Below are 18,501 nucleotides of genomic sequence, written 5' to 3'. Positions count from 1 at the left end.
AAACAGAACATGCAGGAAAATGTTCAGCAGTTCAGTCTTCATCAGGGGAAAGAGAGACTGAACCCTTTGGGCCTCATACCTGAAATGTTAACTTTTTCTCTTTGCTATCTGACCTGCTGAGTTGTTTTTTTTCTGTCTGGCATTTTCTGCTTTTATTTCAGATTCCCTGCATTTGCAATGTTTTAGTTTTGAATGTTCATCTTGGCTCTTTTATTTTCTCCCGATATCCCTGCAGATTCTTTTTCCGGATGTCCAGCTGTCTTTTGAACCCTGCAGTTGAATCTACTTCAACTTCAACCCATATCAGTACACTCCTGATCACTCTCTTAGTTTAAAAGTTTTCCCTTACTTTTGGTTCTTGATTACCTCCCCATCTCCTGTTCCATTAGCTGGACCTGTGTGCTAGGAATTAGATGGATTGTATGCTTTTCTGCACTGAGCGCAATTCCTGTCTGGTCCTTTCCCCGATATGCTGCTCAAAGAAACTGTTCTTAATTTTACAACAATGGTGCACCAGTAACAGCAGTTGTAGAGCTTCTGTGCCCTCTGGAGCAATTGGTGATTAAATTTCAAAACAACAAACACAGGTAAGATAAAACTAGGAATAATTTCCCAATGTTATCACCATCATATCAAGGAGGTGGTTTTCGGGTGTGGCATCGTCCTACCTCAATTGTACTTACCAATTTAAACAGGGATAATACTTTGAACCTTTTGCCCATAGATACACCCTTAAATCACATGATAAAAGTTTAAAGTAAGGGATAGAAGGTTTAAAAGGAATCTGATGAAGAATGTTTTTCACTCAGGTAGTGATTAGAATCTGGAATATACTGCCTGCCAGGGTGGTGGAGGCAGAGACAATCACAACGATCTGGATATCTATATGAATCACCTTATGAAGCATAAGGACCAATTACTGGTAAATGGGTTTAGAATAGATGAGTGCTGGATGGTTGGTGTGAACTCAGTGGGCCAAAGGGCTGGGAGCCTTTTTTATGTATTTTGGATCACTGTTTGTCAAGATGATAGGAAAAGATGGATGGAGAAGGTTGGAAGTTGGAAACCAGGTAAGGTACAGTTGGGGTGGGGTGTTGGGTGGAAAGGGATGGAGCTGGGGTTTGAATGGAGGTGAGGAATGAGAAAAAGGGGGAAGGGGAAGATGTGGATAAGTTGTATTGAGTGTGGGAAGGGGAGGAGCGTTGGAAATTATGTGGGGTGGGGAATGAAGAAAATGGAAGTTATGGAGTCATAAACATTTCAGATGGAAACAGGTCCTTTGGCCCACCAAGTCCAAGCCAACCACCGAGCACCTATTTTACACTTAATTGCATTTTATTTTCTTCCCATTCCAATCAATTCCAACCCAAGATTCTACCACATGCCTGCACACTTGTGAAGAAGATAGAAAGTGGAAAAGAATAGTGCAAGTGAAGGGAGAGGCTAGTGTCCAGGCAAAATTAGGATGGGAGGGGGAGTGGTGATTAGGTTAGGGAAGGAAATAGACTATGGAGGTAAAGAATTGTTGTGGGCTTTGGAGAAGGGAAGGTGCTTTATCTACAATTTAGAGTTGGTTGGTGAGAGAAAAGTGTTTGAAGAGGCATCTGGTTTCTGCATCCAGCCATTCTTCCAGTCCTCCAGCTCTGGAGATATTTCAGGCAGTAGTTCAGTCCAACTCCAAACTTATTTCCCATGGTGCAGCAAAATATGTGAGATTTTCTGTGTGTCACCAGTGTAGGGAGCTCCAACCATTCTTGGGTTTGCAGTCAGGGTAGTTTTCAGTAAAGACGTCCTTCTGGCATAGAAGCTTTATCATTTTCTTTTTTCTAAATGTGGCAATTTGTCTGAATGATTATATAGCATATGAATATATTGTTGTTTCTATGGGGAAATCATGCATACCTTCAAGCTCTCCCTTATCTAAAAAAATTGGTTAAGAAGCCACAAGTGACAGAAGAGAAAATGTTTGATGCCTTAGAATTATGCAGGGGATAAGTTTAGCTGGACATGATTGAGAGTAATTACTGGCTGTAATCCTGAAATCTAATTGGCGGATTTGGGGGCTTTACATATAGAACAATGGATGCCGGTGATGTGAACGAACGTTTTTCTTTCTAGAGTGGATGTGGAAGTTTTCAGGAAAGATCAGCATTTTTGCCATCCCTGATTTATGCAACAATTGTGAAGAGCACATTTGAACCTAGCTGGTGTGCCTGGAGTTGCACACTGACCAGACTGGGTAGGGAGGCAGAATTCCTTCTCTAATGAGTTTTCATTATATTTCATTATCTTCACAGTCACCATCGCCAATATTTGATGTTTATCTGAAACTTATTTAATTACTTGCATTTGGATTCTCCAGTCAAAGCCCCCAATTAAGACTCCAGGTCTCTGGAAACTAGGGTTGCTGGGTTCTTTGGACACTGGAAATTGTCCTTGGTATATAAAATGAGAGGTAGAATCTGAGGAAGTTGAGGGGAATGTGGGGAGAATAAAATGAGACCAGTGTAGGTTTAGGACAAAATGGGTGCTTGATGGATGGTGTGGACTTGTTAGTCCGAAGAATCTGCTTCCATAATATATGATTCTGTGGCTCTAGTCCAGTAACTTAATCATTATGCTACCATATGTCAGTGAATATGTGCTTTCACTGATGGATTTTATGTTTGGTTCTCTGTGCTGAATACATTTTAAGTGCCCAATCTCCTACTCTAATTCATTTGTTTACACAATCTGAGAGCTTTGGTTCTCCCCTTACACTCTACAGGTTTCTAATCCTAAACTTGGCTTCGTCCAGCCAGTCCTTCTGGATTCACTTTGTCTTATGTTCTTCCATTTTGTAAGGAGTCCAAAATAAGAGCTGGCATTTATAAGGCACCATTCACAATCCACAATTTCAGGATGTCTTCAGATACCTTAGCCACTTAAGTACTTTTTTCACTGTAGCTGCTGTTTTAATGGAAGGAAACGTGGCAGCCGGACTGTATTCTGTTGGGTTCCATGAATAGAAATGGGTTTAAAAAAAAAAGTTTGCATGGTATTGGTTGAGGGGCTGAAGAATTGGCCAGGGCACTGTGGAGAAATCCCCAGCCTTTTGAGCACATATATCAAATCTTTGAGGTCATCTAGGACTTTGGTTTAATGTCTTGAGGGAAGAGCAGTAGTCTTGTAGAAGAGTATTTCCCCAGGACTGCAATTCAGTGCAAAACTTGGCAGTATTTTTAAGTCATTGGTGTGGGACTTAGCAATGTAACACTCTGACTTGAAGACAATAGTGTGCTCCTGTCTGGAAATAATTGAAATACTTAAGTTGCTCTTTGGTATCTAGATTTTGCTTTATCATTTATTTTTGTATTTATCTAGTCTCTTTTCTAATAAAATCTGTCTGAGCTGCACTTAGCTTTACAGAAACATTAAGAGTAAGTAATTTATCTGATATTACTCTACCTCTCCACTAGGAGGAACACCGGAGCATATCACTCAGTCAGTCTCAATCCCACTACAACATTTCTCAGACTTGCCTCTTGGCTACCTTGGCATGGGTGATGTATTTTGTTTTAATCCCTGTACAGTCACCTCTGTATGCTGCTTTTAGCAAAAAATGGCTCTCTGTAAATGTTTTATTTTGCTGAGTATCACTGAGGTGTGTTAATAGGAACACCAAGTTCTGTCTCTCAAGGCAAACTGGGATGGGTTACATTGCCATCCAGGGAGTTTTTGACGTCACCTTGGCTGGGAACCGAGTGGGCTGTGAACCAGTGTTCTCAGTGAGTTCCAGCAGTGAGAAGATCTGCCCTCTGCCTTTTAAGCAATGTCTGATTCTTTTAACAAAAGATCTGCTCTTTTGATCATTTACCAAGAACATTTTTAGTGTAGCTAACTGCAGTAACCAGCTGTAAAACACCTGATAACTGCAGATGTGTAAAACTCATGTTTTTAATCCACCAGTCTGTATTTCCATCTTCATAGTAAAAAGCAGAGGAAGGTTTAAGAAGGGAAATGTTAATCCATTTGATTTGCCTGCTCTCCTTTGCTGAACATAATTCATTCCTGGTTTGCCTCGACATCTCTCTCATGCAGGTCATCTCACCCTCTCCTGAAACCATTTTTCCTATTCACTTTCTGGTAATTTGTTCACTTAGGCCAAGGAGAGTTCACATGTTTATAAAATTATTTTAATCACTTCCTCAGGATATCCTGAAGTGGCTAATATCCGATGAATTACTTACCATGTGCAAAAATTAGTTTTGCAAAAGGATGCTCTTGCTACAGAGTATTGACTAATTGGGGGTCAGGCTGAATTTTGTGTGCGTTCAAGTGAACAGATGGAATATTGTTGACTTTCCCAGGATTGAAATCACTGACTTAGATGATATGAAACTTGTTTTGCAGCAACGGTACAGTGGAAACATAAAATTACTGTAAATTCCAAAACTAAACAGAGCAAAATAAAAGAAAGTAAGGTCGTGTTCATGAACTGTTCAGAAATTTTGATGGTGGAGGGGATGACGCTGTTCCTGAATTACTGAGCGTGGGCCTTACGCCTCCTATACCTCCTCCCTGGTTGTAGTAATGATAAAAGAGCATGTCCCTGGTGGTGGGGGTCCTTAGTGACGGACGCTCCTTCTTGAAACAGTATCTTGAAGATGTCTTTGATGGTGAGGAGGGTTGTGCCTGTGATTGAGTTGCAAAGTCTGATTCTGTAGGATGGAGTCTCCATTCCAGGCTGTGATGCAGCCAGTAAGAATAGTGTCCGCCACACAGCTACAGAAATTTGTAAGGGTCTTTGGTGATGCACTGAATTTCCTCAACTTAATGAAGTAGAGCTAATAGCACACCTTCTTTGTTAAAAATGTGATAGATTGTGTCTGCATGTATGAGACAAAAATCACAAAACAATTAATTTTGTTATTCTATAGAAATGGATTGGTTAAATGGTCATTGTTTGATGCGCTAGATGGTTTTGATCTCCCTCCCATGAATTCGGATGGCAGATCTATCATATGAGGAGGGATTGACTAGGTATCCCTCCCATCCTTAAGATTAGCAGTACGATGGGTGATGTAGATGGAGCGGCACCACGGTGTAGAGTGTAGTGCACAATGTTTTACAGTGCAGGCAACCCAGGCTCCATTCCCGTCGCTGCCTGCAAGGAGTTTGTACGTTCTCCTCATGGCCGTGTTGGTTTCCTCTGGGTGCTCTGGTTTCTTCCCACAGTCCAAAAATGTACCGGTTGGTAGGTAAAGTGCTCATAGTGAATTGTCCCATGATTAGGCTAGGGTAAAACTGGGGGATTGCTGGGTGGTGTAGCTTGAAGGGCCAGAAGGAACTATTCTGTGCTGTATCTCAATAAAATAAAAATTTTAAAAATATCACGAGGATTTTTCTATGGAATGAGGTGTCTAAAATCAGGTGTGTCAAACTCAAAGTAAGTGGTAAGCCATCATCTATGTTGAATAGCAGAACAGGTTTGAAGGGCCAAGTGATGTCTGTCCACTTATTTCATTTTCAGTTGAGGAGATAAGAATAATAAAGCACTGCCTTGGTGTTGCTATGTAACTTGTCCAGCATTACCTGACAATAGAAACATAGAAAACTTACAGCACAATACAGGCCCTTCGGCCCACAATGATGTGCCGAACATGTACTTACTTTAGACGTTAGCCAGGGCTACCCACAGCCCTCTATTTTTCTAAGCTCCATGTACCTATCCAGGAGTCTTTTAAAAGATCCTATCGTACAGTTAGTCCCACAGTTAGAAAGTCTGCAAGATGTGCTGGGGAAATCTCGCAGATTCCTTGCAGATAGTCACAGGAACCAGATGAAAAGTGAAAAAAAAACTCAGCGTATTCTCCACAAGTGTTGACTGTGGATGTGGAGAATCTGAACTGAAATCGGAACAGAAATACACAGTAGTGTTAGTTGAGAGGGAAAGAGGCAGTGACCAGCTGACAAAGGCTTCAATCCAGTTAACACATGCAGTATCGAGGATGCGTTACTGTGATTCACTTCTTTACTTATGGGAGCTGCAAGAAGGCAAGTTGCATCTTATGCTCACGATAGATTGCAGTATCACTAAAGACGTTGTGCAGAACAGGTTAATTGTTTCATCTATACATAGAGATATTATTCTCTCGCCCAATTAGTCACGCCTTTCATGTTCTGTTTAAAGAACTATGAATTTTTATGCAGTGGCCTCCAAGAACAATGAAGTAAATTCATGTGGACAACTCATCAGCGAGTTGCTTTGTATGCAGCCATGCACTGTAAACAGAGGAATGATACAGTTGGCTTGGTCAGTCTTTTTATATCCAAAATGTAATTGTATTTCAGTCCTCTATGTTCAGTTGCACAGGACTTGCGCACAACAACTCAACACTATGTGTCTGCCAGAACAAAGACTACAGATCAAACCTTCTTCCCAAGATTGATTATCTAGCTTCACACAGGTTATAAAAGAGGAGTACCCAGGCATAACTTCCTTCCCATGAAGACAGGAGAATGGGGTCGAGAAGGATAATAAATTGGCCATGATCAAATGGCAGAACATACTCAAGTGGCTTAATTGCAGTCCTATGTCTTATAGTCTATGGTCTAATAAATGTATGCTCATGCCCCCTTAACAGAAAGACCTGACCATTCATTCTGAAATTTTATGGACAGCATGCTTTTCAAAGAACCTTACTGAAATGTCCATTTTGGTCCATTTGATCCATGTAGATTTTCATCCCATTTGCCTGCATTAGTCCAATATTCCTCCTTTTCCAAGTACCTGTTCAAATGCCTTTAAAACATTGCAGTTGTATATGCCTGCACCTCCCAGCTCCTCAGACAGCTCATTGTATATAACCACTACCCACTGTGTGGAAAACTTACCCCTCAGATCTCCTGTAAATTTCTCCCCTCTCATCTTAAACCTGTGTCATCTACTTATAGACTTTCCTGTCTTACATCTCTAGATATAGAGTCCTTGTGGGTAGATTAAGAAACTGCAAGGGTAAAAAGACCGTGATGTAAGTTACAGACAGGCGTCCGAATAGTAGCCAAGATGTAGGAAGTTACAAAGGGAGATAGAAAGGCATGTGAAAAGGACAATGTTACGATAGTCACGGGGGAATTTAAATATACAAATTAGATTGGGAAAACCAAGTTGGTGTTGGATCCCACGAGAAGGAATGTGTAGAATGCCTATGAGATAAGCTATTTTAGAGTAGCTTATGACTGAGCCCACTAAGAAAAAGGCAGTTCTGGATTGGGTGTTGTGAAATGAACCAGATTTGATTATGGAGATTAAGGTAAAGAAATTCCTGGGAGGCACTGATCATAATATGTCAGAATTCACCCTGGCTAAAGTTGTTTGGAAGGGGCACTAGCAAGGATAATGGCAGAACAGCAATAGCATTGGCTGAAGTTTCTGGGGGCGGTTCGGAAAGCACAGGATAGATACATCCCAAAGAAGATGAAGAATTCTAAAATGAGGATGACACAGTCATGGCTGACAAGGGAAGCCAAAGGCAGTGTAAAAAGAAAAAAAAGGGTATATAATATAGAAAAAATTAATGGGAACTTAAAGGATTCGGAAGCCTTTAAACACCCACAGAAGGTAGCTAAAACAGTCATAAGGAGAGAAAAGATGAAATATGAAGGTAAACTAGCTAATAATATAAAAAAGAATGCAAAATGTTTCTTCAGATATATAAAGAGTAAAAGAAAGTTGGGAGTGGATATCAGACAATTGGAAAATGACATGGGAGAGATAGTATTGGGGAAAAATAAATGGTGGAGGAACTTAATAAGTATTTTGCATCAGCCTTCACTGTGGAAGACACTAGCAGAATACCAGAAATTTGAGAGTGTCAATAGTCAGATGTGAGTGTAATTGCTATTGCTGAAGAGAATGTAGAGGAGATTTGTAAGGATGTTGCCTGGATTAGAGGGTGTACCTTGAGTTTAAGAGCTGAGTGGTAATGTTACAGCTATATAGGACCCTGGTCAGACCCCACTTGGAGTACTGTGCTCAGTTCTGGTCACCTCACTGCAGGAAGGATGTGGAAACTCAAGAAAGGGTTCAGAGGTGCCTGGATTGGCAAGCATGCCTTATGCGAATAGGTTGAGTGTAATTGGCCTTTTCTCCTTGGAGCGATGGAGGATGAGAGGCAACCTGATACAGATGTATAAGATGATGAGAGGCATTGATCGTGTAGATGGCCAGAGGCTTTTTCCCAGGGCTGGAACGGCTAACACGGGGGAGCATAGTGCTTGGAAATAGGTACCGAGGGGATGTCGGGTAATTTTTTCACACAGACAGTGGTAGGTGCATGGAATGCACTGCCGGCGACGGTGGGAGAAGTGGATACAATAGGGTCTTTTAACAGCCTCTTAGATAGGTACATGGAGCTTAGAAAAATAGAGGGCTCTGCGCTAGGGAAATTCCAGGCAGTCTCTAGAGTAGGTTACATGGTCGGCACAACATTGTGGGCCGAAGGGCCTGTAATGTGCTGTAAATTTCTATGTTCTATATTCTACATTCTATGAAAAGAAGGTGCTTGGGAAGCTGAAAGGACTGAAGGTAGATAAGTCACCTGTAGAAGGGTTCTCAAAGAGGTAGCTGAAGAGATTGTTGAGGCATTTGTAATGACCTTTGAAGAATCACTAGATTCTGCAATGGTTCTGGAGGACTGAAAATATGCAAATGTCACTCCAGTCTTGAAGAAGGGAGGGAGGCAGAAATAAAAGATATTATAGGCCAGTTATCCTGACTTCTGTGGTTGGGAAGATGTTGGAGTCCGTTATTAAGGATGAGGTTTTGGGGTACTTGGAGGCACATGACAAAATAGGCCAAAGTCACCATGGTTTCCTTAAAGGGAAATCTTGCTTGACAAATTTGTTAGAATTATTTGAGGAAACAACAGGCAGGGTAGACAAAGGAGAGTCAGTGGATGTTGTTTACTTGGATTTTCAGAGGGCCTTTGACAAGGTGCCATGTGTGAGCTTCCTAACAAGATAAGGTGCTAGCATGGTCAGAACATGAGAACACGAGCATGGACTTGCACCCATTCCTGCAGTCTATCCCACATTATCAAATGAGTGGAAGAACCAGACTCGCATCTTTTGAGGCAACTCTGAATGATCCCAAGTATTTTTAATTCTGTCAACCTTGCCAAAAGAAAATTGGAATCAAGCAATTGCACTCGTTTGCACAGATCACCAATCTTTTTTCCTGCAGTGTCTTCTCAAACGAACGGGGTATTCCTTCAAAGGGGCCAGTGCAGTGTAAAGGATTGGTGTTGGACAAGGTTTGATGACACTGTTACATGCTGGACTGGGTTCTACATTCCCCAGATACGTTGTCTGTTTTCCTCTGCAAGAGATAATATGCAAAAAAACAGATTCTTACTTCAGAGTACTTGGAAAGCTTGAGCGATTTATAAAGCTCTCTGCAAACATTTATTGAGCTGGCCTATCACAGTTAGTGTTTACACAAACAGAAAGATGTTGGAAGCAGTATATCATGTATCACTCTCTGCTAGCCCTCACTTGACATAATTTTGTCCATTTTTGGGAAATGAAGAACACAGCAAGTTGTATAGGGCCAATGCGTCATAAGTCTAGGGTCTGGAGATGATCAGTCCTGTTAATTTGTTACTGTATATTTATGTAGATATAATATTATGGATTTTTTCTATTTTAGTTGTCCCTTGTAGTAAAAGCAGGCGTAACAAGATATACTGGCGCAGAATAAAACAAGCTTGGTTTTCATTGGGGCTGCATATTGTTTATTTGAGGAATGGCTTAAGTATATGTTGTGGCATTGGAGTTATGTGCAACAGATGTACTGTATCTGAACCATGCCATTGAATGGAAGCATTTCTCTTGTTATAGGCTTTCACTGTGTTAGCAGACATTCCCTCTACCTAGTGATATATAGTCTACATCTTCAGTTAGGTTAACTATTCTACGCAATGTTTCTATAAGATTGGCAGAAATGTGTTTTGGCCGATTACCTGGAATACAGCAATAATGTTTTAAAAGGTGGAATTTTATATCAGAATGGATAATTGGATCTATGGAAAAACTTCTTCTAATCCAGCCTACTGCACTTGATGTTCCCAATTTGGTGTCTCCTGCTTTGGAGACACCAAGCACAGATTCGGTGACCTCCATACAGAGTACCTGCAATGAGTCCAGAGTAAACACGAGGAATTCTGCAGATGCTGAAAATTCAAGCAACACACATCAAAATTGCTGGTGAACACAGCAGGCCAGGCAGCATTCTTTCGCTCACTCTCCTTTTTCTCCCTCTGTCCCTCTGACTATACCCCTTGCCCATCCTCTGGGTTTTTCCCCCTCTCCCCCTTTTCCTTCTCCCTGGGCCTCCTGTCCCATGATCCTCTCCTATCCCTTTTGCCAATCACCTGTCCAGCTCTTGGCTCCATCCCTCCCCACCCCCCCATCTTCTCCTATCATTTTGGATCTCCCCCTCCCCCTCCCACTTTCAAATCTCTTACTAACTCTTCCTTCAGTTAGTCCTGACGAAGGGTCTCAGCCTGAAACGTCGACTGTACCTCTTCCTAGAGATGCTGCCTGGCCTGCTGCGTTCACCAGCAACTTTGATGTGTGTTGCATGAGTCCACAGTAGAGCCTCTGAGCTTCCTGTTGCTGGCCACTTTTATTAACCACCTCTGATGTTCTGTCTGCAGTCTTCTGCACTGGTACACCTAGACCCAATGCAAGTTTGAAGAATAAGGCATCATTTTTCATCTGAGCATGTTGCAGACTTTTGGAATTAATGTCAAATATTTCAAATTTAGGTAACTCATTCTTTCTGTAAGATTTTGGAAAAGATTTGTAGCTCTTTCTGTCTCTATTAGAGTTGACCATTTCTGTCTGTTGTATTCTTGGTTCAGTTTTTCTCTTTTCAATGAATATAATTTGACCTGCTGGACATGCTCTACAGTCCTCCTATTAGCAGCGTATTATGTGCACATTATTTGTATTTGCACAATTTACCCCATTGACCTATTTGAACTCATCCTATCAGAAATACTCTTTTTGTCCCTTCCATCCCTCCACTTCCTTCTCTCATTTTTGGATTAGATGAAGGGTCCCAGACCTGATGAATTAACTGGTTCTCTTTCAAAAGATACCACCTGACTTGTCTAGTGCTTCCAGCACTTCCTGTTTTTATATAAACAATAAGTCTCCCAAATTCCTGGTTGGGTTGGAGGGAGCATTCCTCTCCTTCTGACTTTAACTCCCTGCGTAATGTTTGCCATAATGCTTTCTGTAATATCACCAACTCTCTCTCACTCTCTCTGTTACAAGCATCACTGTAGAGAGACTGGAGAAACAGAGTGTGCTGCAGTACAATGAACTTGGAGCATAATTTCCCAATGAAAGGAGAGATGCTTCCTCATAAATAAACCAATTAATATTTTTTCAGTCTCTTCTGCTGCTAGCATGATTCCCAGAAGAATAAACAGTTGCACTCTCCCTGCGAGCCAATTGCCCTCAATTAAAAACTCAAATCTGTTTGACTTGATCCCCTGTACTTGTGGATATTTCTCAGGCATTCATGTCTAAGGTAAAGGGAAACCACATAACACAACAAACAGCCTGTTCTGACTAAGCCCCTACTCTCTACTGCACTCATTCTTGCCATTGTTAGAGTGTGGCATGAGGACCTTCTGTGCTTCCTCCGTATCTTTGTTGTGTCAACAAGGGACTTGACAATGCATAGCGACCTTTTAATGTAAGGATTCTTTACAATAATTATGAAATTCACTTTTTACTAGATTTACGAATCAGTTCAAGAACTGCAGTGGGTGTGGAACTCCTCTCTGAAATAGGATTCTTTAGTGACACAACCATTGCACAGTCTAATGCGGTGGACTTGGAAATGGGCTGCACCATGTCTGCTTCACAAAGCAGGAAACTGGTGCCTTGGGTTTCAGTGTGGCTGGTGGCGTGCACATTGTCTGCCATGGGAGCTCACTGCTGTATTGGTAAAGAACAAGTATGAAGGGGCAGCAGTCACCCACCAGGCCACTTAAGTATGGGTCATCGTCCAATATGATCATGGCTACTCAATGCTTTTTCTGTTTCAATTCCTCAATTTCCGATCTTTCAAAAATGTATCTACCTTCTCTTTAAATACACCCAACATTCTGGCCTCCACAACCCTCCGTGATAGAGAATTTCCAAGATTGATCACCCTTTGTGAGAAGAAATTCCTGCTTACATTAGTTTTAAATGACCTCCTCTTGTAAATACTATATGTTTTCTTGTCGGAGACTCTTCCACTAGTGGAAATATCTCTATCAACCTTGCCATGCTCCCTCAGCACATAGAACATGTATAGGCCCCTCATCACATGATGCCTTAGAAACTTGCAAGTTTCACTAAGATCATCTCTCATTGTTCTAAATGCCAAAAAATTCTTTAGCCATTTCTGATAGGGCAATCTTCCTATTCCAGGAATTAACCTGGTAAATCTCTTCAGACTTTGTCCAATTCTAAAATGACCTTTCACACAGTTTTGGTCCCCTTTATATGGGGACTAAAGCTATGGGCTCCAATGTGGCCTCAACAATATCTTATACAATTCTACTTTCCTATTTCTAAAACCATATGGCCAGTCCATCCCTCCCCATCAGCGAGCAGATCTACACAGAGCACTGTTGCAGGAAAGCATTCATCATCTAGTACCCCATCTCCCCAGCCATGTTCTTTTCTCACTGTTGACATCAGGAAAAAGCTACAGGAGCCTCTGGACCTACTCCACTAGGTTCTGGAACAGTTATTACCCCTCAACTATAAGTCTCTTGAACCTGAGAGGATAACTACACTCAACTTCACTTGCACCATTACAAAACTCTTCCCACAACCTGTGGACTCACTTTCAAGGACTCTTTGTCTCATGTTATTGCTATTTATTGCTTATTTATTTATTATTAGTGTTTTGTTCTCTCGTATTTGCACAGTTTGTTGTGCTCTGCACACTTTTTGTTTGTCCGTCCTGTTGGGTAAGGTTTTTTATTGATTCTATTGTGTTTCTTGGATTCACTGTTTTATGCCCACAAGAAAAAAATCTCAGGGTTGTATATGGTGACATATATGTACTTTGATAATAAATTTTACTTTGAATTTTGAAACTCCAATCTCCTTTCAATATCAGCTGATGAGTCAGTTAACAGATTTTACAACATATGCCGGTGATATTAAGCCTGATTCTGATTCTGCTTCCCAACTATTTGTTGCACCTGCCCTCTGGTGTCTAGTCACACCTCCTTGAAACAGGTCTGCGTGGCATTGCATGCCACTGGCTTTCTCCCACCCTCTTCATGTTCCTTCCAGTGCATCCGAAAATTGGCATCTGACTGGTATTCTGTGTCCTCACTGAGTGGCCTACTCTTGCTTTTAATAGGAGAATTCTGTCAAACCTCATTTTTTTTTCTGGTTTCTGCCTTCTGTCCTCTCTGAGAATGCTGGTTCAGAATCCAATTTCTAATACTTTGGGCAATGCAGCACTCTTTCAGCACTGCACTGAACCTGGCTTAGACTTGAAGAAGGCTGCCAGTTGTTTCATAGCTGATTCTATGCAATGGTGAAATATCTGTGGTTAAGGAAGATTGGATGGGTTCAATCTGAAGAAAAAGATTTGTGGTGTTGTGAAAATTAATGGCAGGGACAAAGGAAGGGTTAAGATCTACTAAAGCAGGGGGTTCCCAACCTTTGTTTATGCCATGGAGCCTTACCGTTAACCAAGGGGTCTGTGGAGCCCCTGTACTAGAGGATGATTATAAAGCAAATAAAGAATAATTATGAGAGTACAATGAGCAAGAAATATAAAAGCAGACAGTAAGTGGTCCATGTAAAAAGGAAAAGTGATAAGTGAATGTTGATAATTAAAAGAAGGGATTGGAGAGTTGGTCATGGATAATAAGGCAGTTGGGGAAGAACTTGGAGTAAATATTTGCCATTTGTCTTTAAGGTACAAGATACTGAAAGCACCCCAATAACAGTTGAAAAATGGAGAGGTGGGTGGTAACAGAGCTGAAGATTATCACTATCACTCGGACTAAATGGCCCATATAAGGGTCTTAAAAGAGGGAATTGTAGGGATAATGATAGAGATATGATTTGTTTTAAATTTTTGAGAAACTGGAAGAGTCAAAGCTACAAAAGTAACACCACTGTTCATGAAAAGAGAGCCTGAAAGCAGGAAGTCAGTTAGACTAACATCTGTAATTAGAAAATGCTGGAATCTATTAAAACAAACTAGTGACCGGGCATTTAGAACAGTATAGTCAAGCAGGGCCATGATGATTTTTATGAAAGGGAAGTGGTTCTTGGCCATTTAAAAATGTTTATTTATTTATTTATTGAGAAACAGCTTAGAACATTCTCTTCTGGCCCTTTGAACCAACACTGCCTAGCAATTCCCAATTTAACCCTGGCCTAACCACAGGACAATTTACAATAATCAATTAACCAATGAACCGGTACATTATTGGACTGTGAGAGGAAACCGGAGCAGCAAAGGAAACCCATGCAATCACAGGCAGAAGCGGTGGGAACTGAACCCTGGTTGATGGTACTGTAAAGCGTTGTGCTAACCACTCAACTACCATACTGTCCCTCTAATTTGTTGGGAGTTCTTTGAGGATGTAATGAGTGCAGTGGACAGTGTGCAGCATGTAGGTGTAGTGCATCTGGATTTCCAGATGGCATTAGATTAAGTGATGCATCTACATAAGAGATCATAGCTTGTGTATTGGCATAGATGGAGGTTGTCTAAATAACAATAAGAATGGGTTTGCAATAAATGAGTGACTTGTAGCCAGAAAAACTAACTACTGGGGTGCCACAACTATCACTACATGTGCCTCAACTATGAGCTGTGTAATATTAATGACTTGGGTGAAGGGATAAGCATAGTGTGGCCACGTTTGCTAACAATGCAAAGATAGGTGGGAATGCATGTTGCAAATAAGCTGAGTGCAAAGCCAGGTATATAGTTTAACTGGCAGATATTGAGTAATCTGGGAAAATTCTGATAGTATGAAGATTGGTCAGTTGTACAGGATCTGTAGAACTCTTTTATAAGGAGGCATCTGGGTGTCCTTAGACATAAAAGGATAAGAACTAGAAAGCTGGAGTATGTCATTCAGCACTTTGTAGTTGACCTGCCATTCAGAATCAGAATCAGAATCAGGTTTATCTCTGACAAACATCATAAAATGTGTTGCTTTGTAGCAGCAGAGGGGTAGAAGCTGTACCTAAAACACTGAGTTGGTGTCTTTAGGCTCCTGTATCTCCTTCCTCGTGGCAGTAATGAGACGAGGGTATGTAGTGGATGATGAGGGTCCTTAATGATGGATGACTCTTTCTTGAGGTACTGCCTTTTGAAGATTTCCTCAATAGCAGGGAGTCTGGTGCCCATGATGGAGCTGAGTGAGTCTACAGTCCTCTGCAGCCTCTTTTGAATTTGTGTTTTCGAGCCTCCATACCAGGTGGTGATGCAATCAGTTAGAATGCACTTCACGGTCCTTCTATAGAAACTTGCTAGACTCTTTGGTGACTCCCAAATCTCCTCAGGGTCCTAATGGAGTATAGCTGCTGGTGTGCCTTCTTTATGATAGATCCTGTGAGATGTGGACACCCAGGAACTTGAATCTGGACTTCCCCTTCCTGAATTCCGCAATCAGTTCATTGGTCTTGCTGACATTGCGTGCAAGGTTGTTGTTGTTGTTGTTGTTGACACACCTTTCAACCAGCCATTCTACCTCACTCCAGAACTCCATCTTGTTGTCAACTGAAATTCTGCCAGCAACAGCGGTGTCACTGGCAAATTTATAGATGGTGTTTGAACTGTGCTTAGTCACGCGGTCATGAGTCTAGAGAGAATAGAACAGAAGGCTAAGCACAATAAAATCATAACTTTTAGTGTACCTCACCACCACTTTTCTGTTCTAATCTCGTAATCCCATGATTTCCTTAATGAAACACAGGGTCAGATAGCAGACAGCATTTAGGTACAGCAGGTAGCCAGGAAGGCAAATGGAATCATAGAGGAGGCACAGGAGATTGAAGCAACAAACAATTTGCTAGAGCAGGGGCTCCCAAACTCTTTAAATGTCATGGACCTCTATCATTAACTGCGGGGTCAGTGGACTCCAGGCTGGGAACTCCTGCGCTAGTGGGCTGTTGCTGCAAGCACATGGAATGCCACCCATTATTACAGGAATGAAGTATAAAAGTGCAGTTGTATTGTTACAACTATACAAGGCAATGGTTAGGTTGCACCTGGAATATTACACATTGTTTTAGGCGAGTTTAACTAGAGATGTCCAAGCTCTAGAGTCAGTGCAGAAATGAATGCTGGGATCTAGGGCTTGTTACAGGAAGAAAGATTCATTGGAGATTTTAAGGGGTGATAGCAATGAAACATGAAATTCTGAAACAGTCTGAGAGATAGATGATGAGAGTGTGTTTTGTCTAATAGGGTGCAGAGGACTATGAAGGAGCATGATTTCAGGGTAAGAGGCTGCCCATAAAAGATAGAAATGAAGAGGAATCTCTTCTCTGAGGGATGCGAATCTTCAGATTTGTCTATCTCAGCGAGCGAGTGAGAGAGAGAGAATATCATGGTTGTGGTAGATTCTGTGCAGAAATCCAGGGAAATGGGCAGGAAAGTAGAGCTACAGCCATGGTCAGTCCAGATCTTATCAAATGTTGGAACAGGCTGGAGAAGCCATGGTGACCAACTCTTGTTTTTACTTAGAGATACAAGAGACTGCAGATGCCAGAATCTGGAGCAACACACAAGATGATGGAGGAAATCAGTGGATCAGGCAGAGTCTATAAAGAGAAATCAATTATCAACACTTCGGGTTGAAACCCTTCATCTGAACTCATGGAAGGTCAGGCCCAAAAAGTTGACTGCCCATTTCCCTCCACAGATGATCTGCTGAGTTCCTCAGGCATCTTGTGTGGTTACTCCTGCTCTTTATTGTTATGCTCTGCTGTTCCCAATGAACCACCACTCAACTCCCAGTACTCCTCATAACTGGGACACATACCATTCAGCGTTCAATTCATAAATTACCACATCTAATCAGCATTTCCTGAGTTACCTTATCATGTTTTTTTCCATTCATTTATTTCTTGCTGACGTCCTCATGATACGGGTCTTGAACTTGCACCTTTGTTACTTGATTTTGTTTTTTTTAAATAAAAACCCACACAGTAGTTTAACAATTTCAGATGAGGTCACATCTGAATGTTTACTAAGCAAGAAAGGCAAGATTGCCAGCCAGAAATCTTTCAACGCAACGCCTCATTAAGTTGATAAATGAATATCAGTGCTTAGTTTTTCCTCTGTCGTTTTTGATTTTTAAGTACAGTATATGCTTCGTTTATTCAACCTATAAAGCAAGGAATGCAGGGTAAATCACTATGTAATTCCAGTGCTCAAAATATTAAAGCATTGATTGAATAGGTGGAGAACAGCAGTACTTTATTCTATTTTATTTAATAGAAAGGGTTATCATACGAGGAATGTTTGATGGAACTTGGTTCTGTACTCGCTGGAATTTAGAAGGATAAAGGGGGATCTCATTGAAACCCTTCGAATATTGAAAGGCCTAGACAGAGTAGATGTGAAAAGGATGTTTCCCATGCTTGGAGAGTATAGGACAAGAAGGCACAGCCTCAGGATAGAGGGGCATCCATTCAAAACAGAGATGTGGAGGCCAGGTCGTTGGGTGTATTTAAGGCAGAGCTTGACAGGTTCTTGATTGGACATGGCATCAAAGGTTACGGGGAGAAGGCTGGGAAATGGGGTTGAGGAGGAGAAAAGAAAGGGTCAGCCACAATTGAATGGCGGGGCAGACTCGATGGGCCAAATGGCTTAATTCTGCTCCTATGTCTTGTGGTTTTATTTTCCTCTTAATTGAGCCCATGGTACAGCATTAAAGTTTAACATCAGTCTATTGAGGTGCTCATATCATGAAGCATTTCTTCACATAAAGAGTTGTGGAAATGTAGGTCTCTCTCTTTGGAGGGTGGAGGGGTGTAGAATCCTATTGAGGTTATGTCATTTGCAAAGTTGCTAGCTGAGATTCAATAGATTTTTTTTCGGGGTGCAGTTAAGATGCAGATCATAGGAATCTAGTCTCAATAGTGGAAAGGCTCAAGAAGCTAAATGACCTACTGTGAAAACAAGCACATCTCTTTTGGGATTATTTTTTGGGGGAGTCATTTAAGGAAAGATGTGGGAATGGGCGACTTGCACACTGATGTCACTTATGCACTGGCATGTATGGCGCATAAAATTGGCTTTGATAGAATTTCACATTTTTCAAAGAAGCTATTTATGTCTGTATTAACATAATTCCTACATTGTTCGTTTTGAAGCAACTAAATTAGTCATGTGACATGGAAATCCTTCAGCTTGTCCATGCCAACAGTGTTATCTATGAGCTAATCAAGTCTGTC

General features: G+C 41.3%; 1 protein-coding gene across 3 annotated transcripts in view; it reads left to right on the top strand.

The window, feature by feature from the left end:
- The window catches only part of daam2 (dishevelled associated activator of morphogenesis 2), a 698,379-nt gene that overhangs the window by 10,957 nt on the left and 668,921 nt on the right, over positions 1 to 18,501 (top strand). The window contains exon 1 of one of the 3 annotated variants that reach the window (XM_072247475.1): positions 16,907 to 16,925. The exons of the other annotated variants lie outside the window; for them this stretch is intronic. The gene's annotated coding sequence lies outside the window, so the exon portion shown is untranslated. Of the gene's footprint in view, positions 1 to 16,906; positions 16,926 to 18,501 lie in introns of those variants that run through there. 3 annotated transcript variants of the gene reach the window in all.

This window comes from Mobula birostris, chromosome 2, assembly GCF_030028105.1.
Source record: "Mobula birostris isolate sMobBir1 chromosome 2, sMobBir1.hap1, whole genome shotgun sequence".
NCBI classification, from domain to species: domain Eukaryota; kingdom Metazoa; phylum Chordata; class Chondrichthyes; order Myliobatiformes; family Myliobatidae; genus Mobula; species Mobula birostris.
The sequence above is the reverse complement of the archived record's forward strand: the minus strand, read 5'-3'. Positions and strand labels throughout refer to the sequence as shown.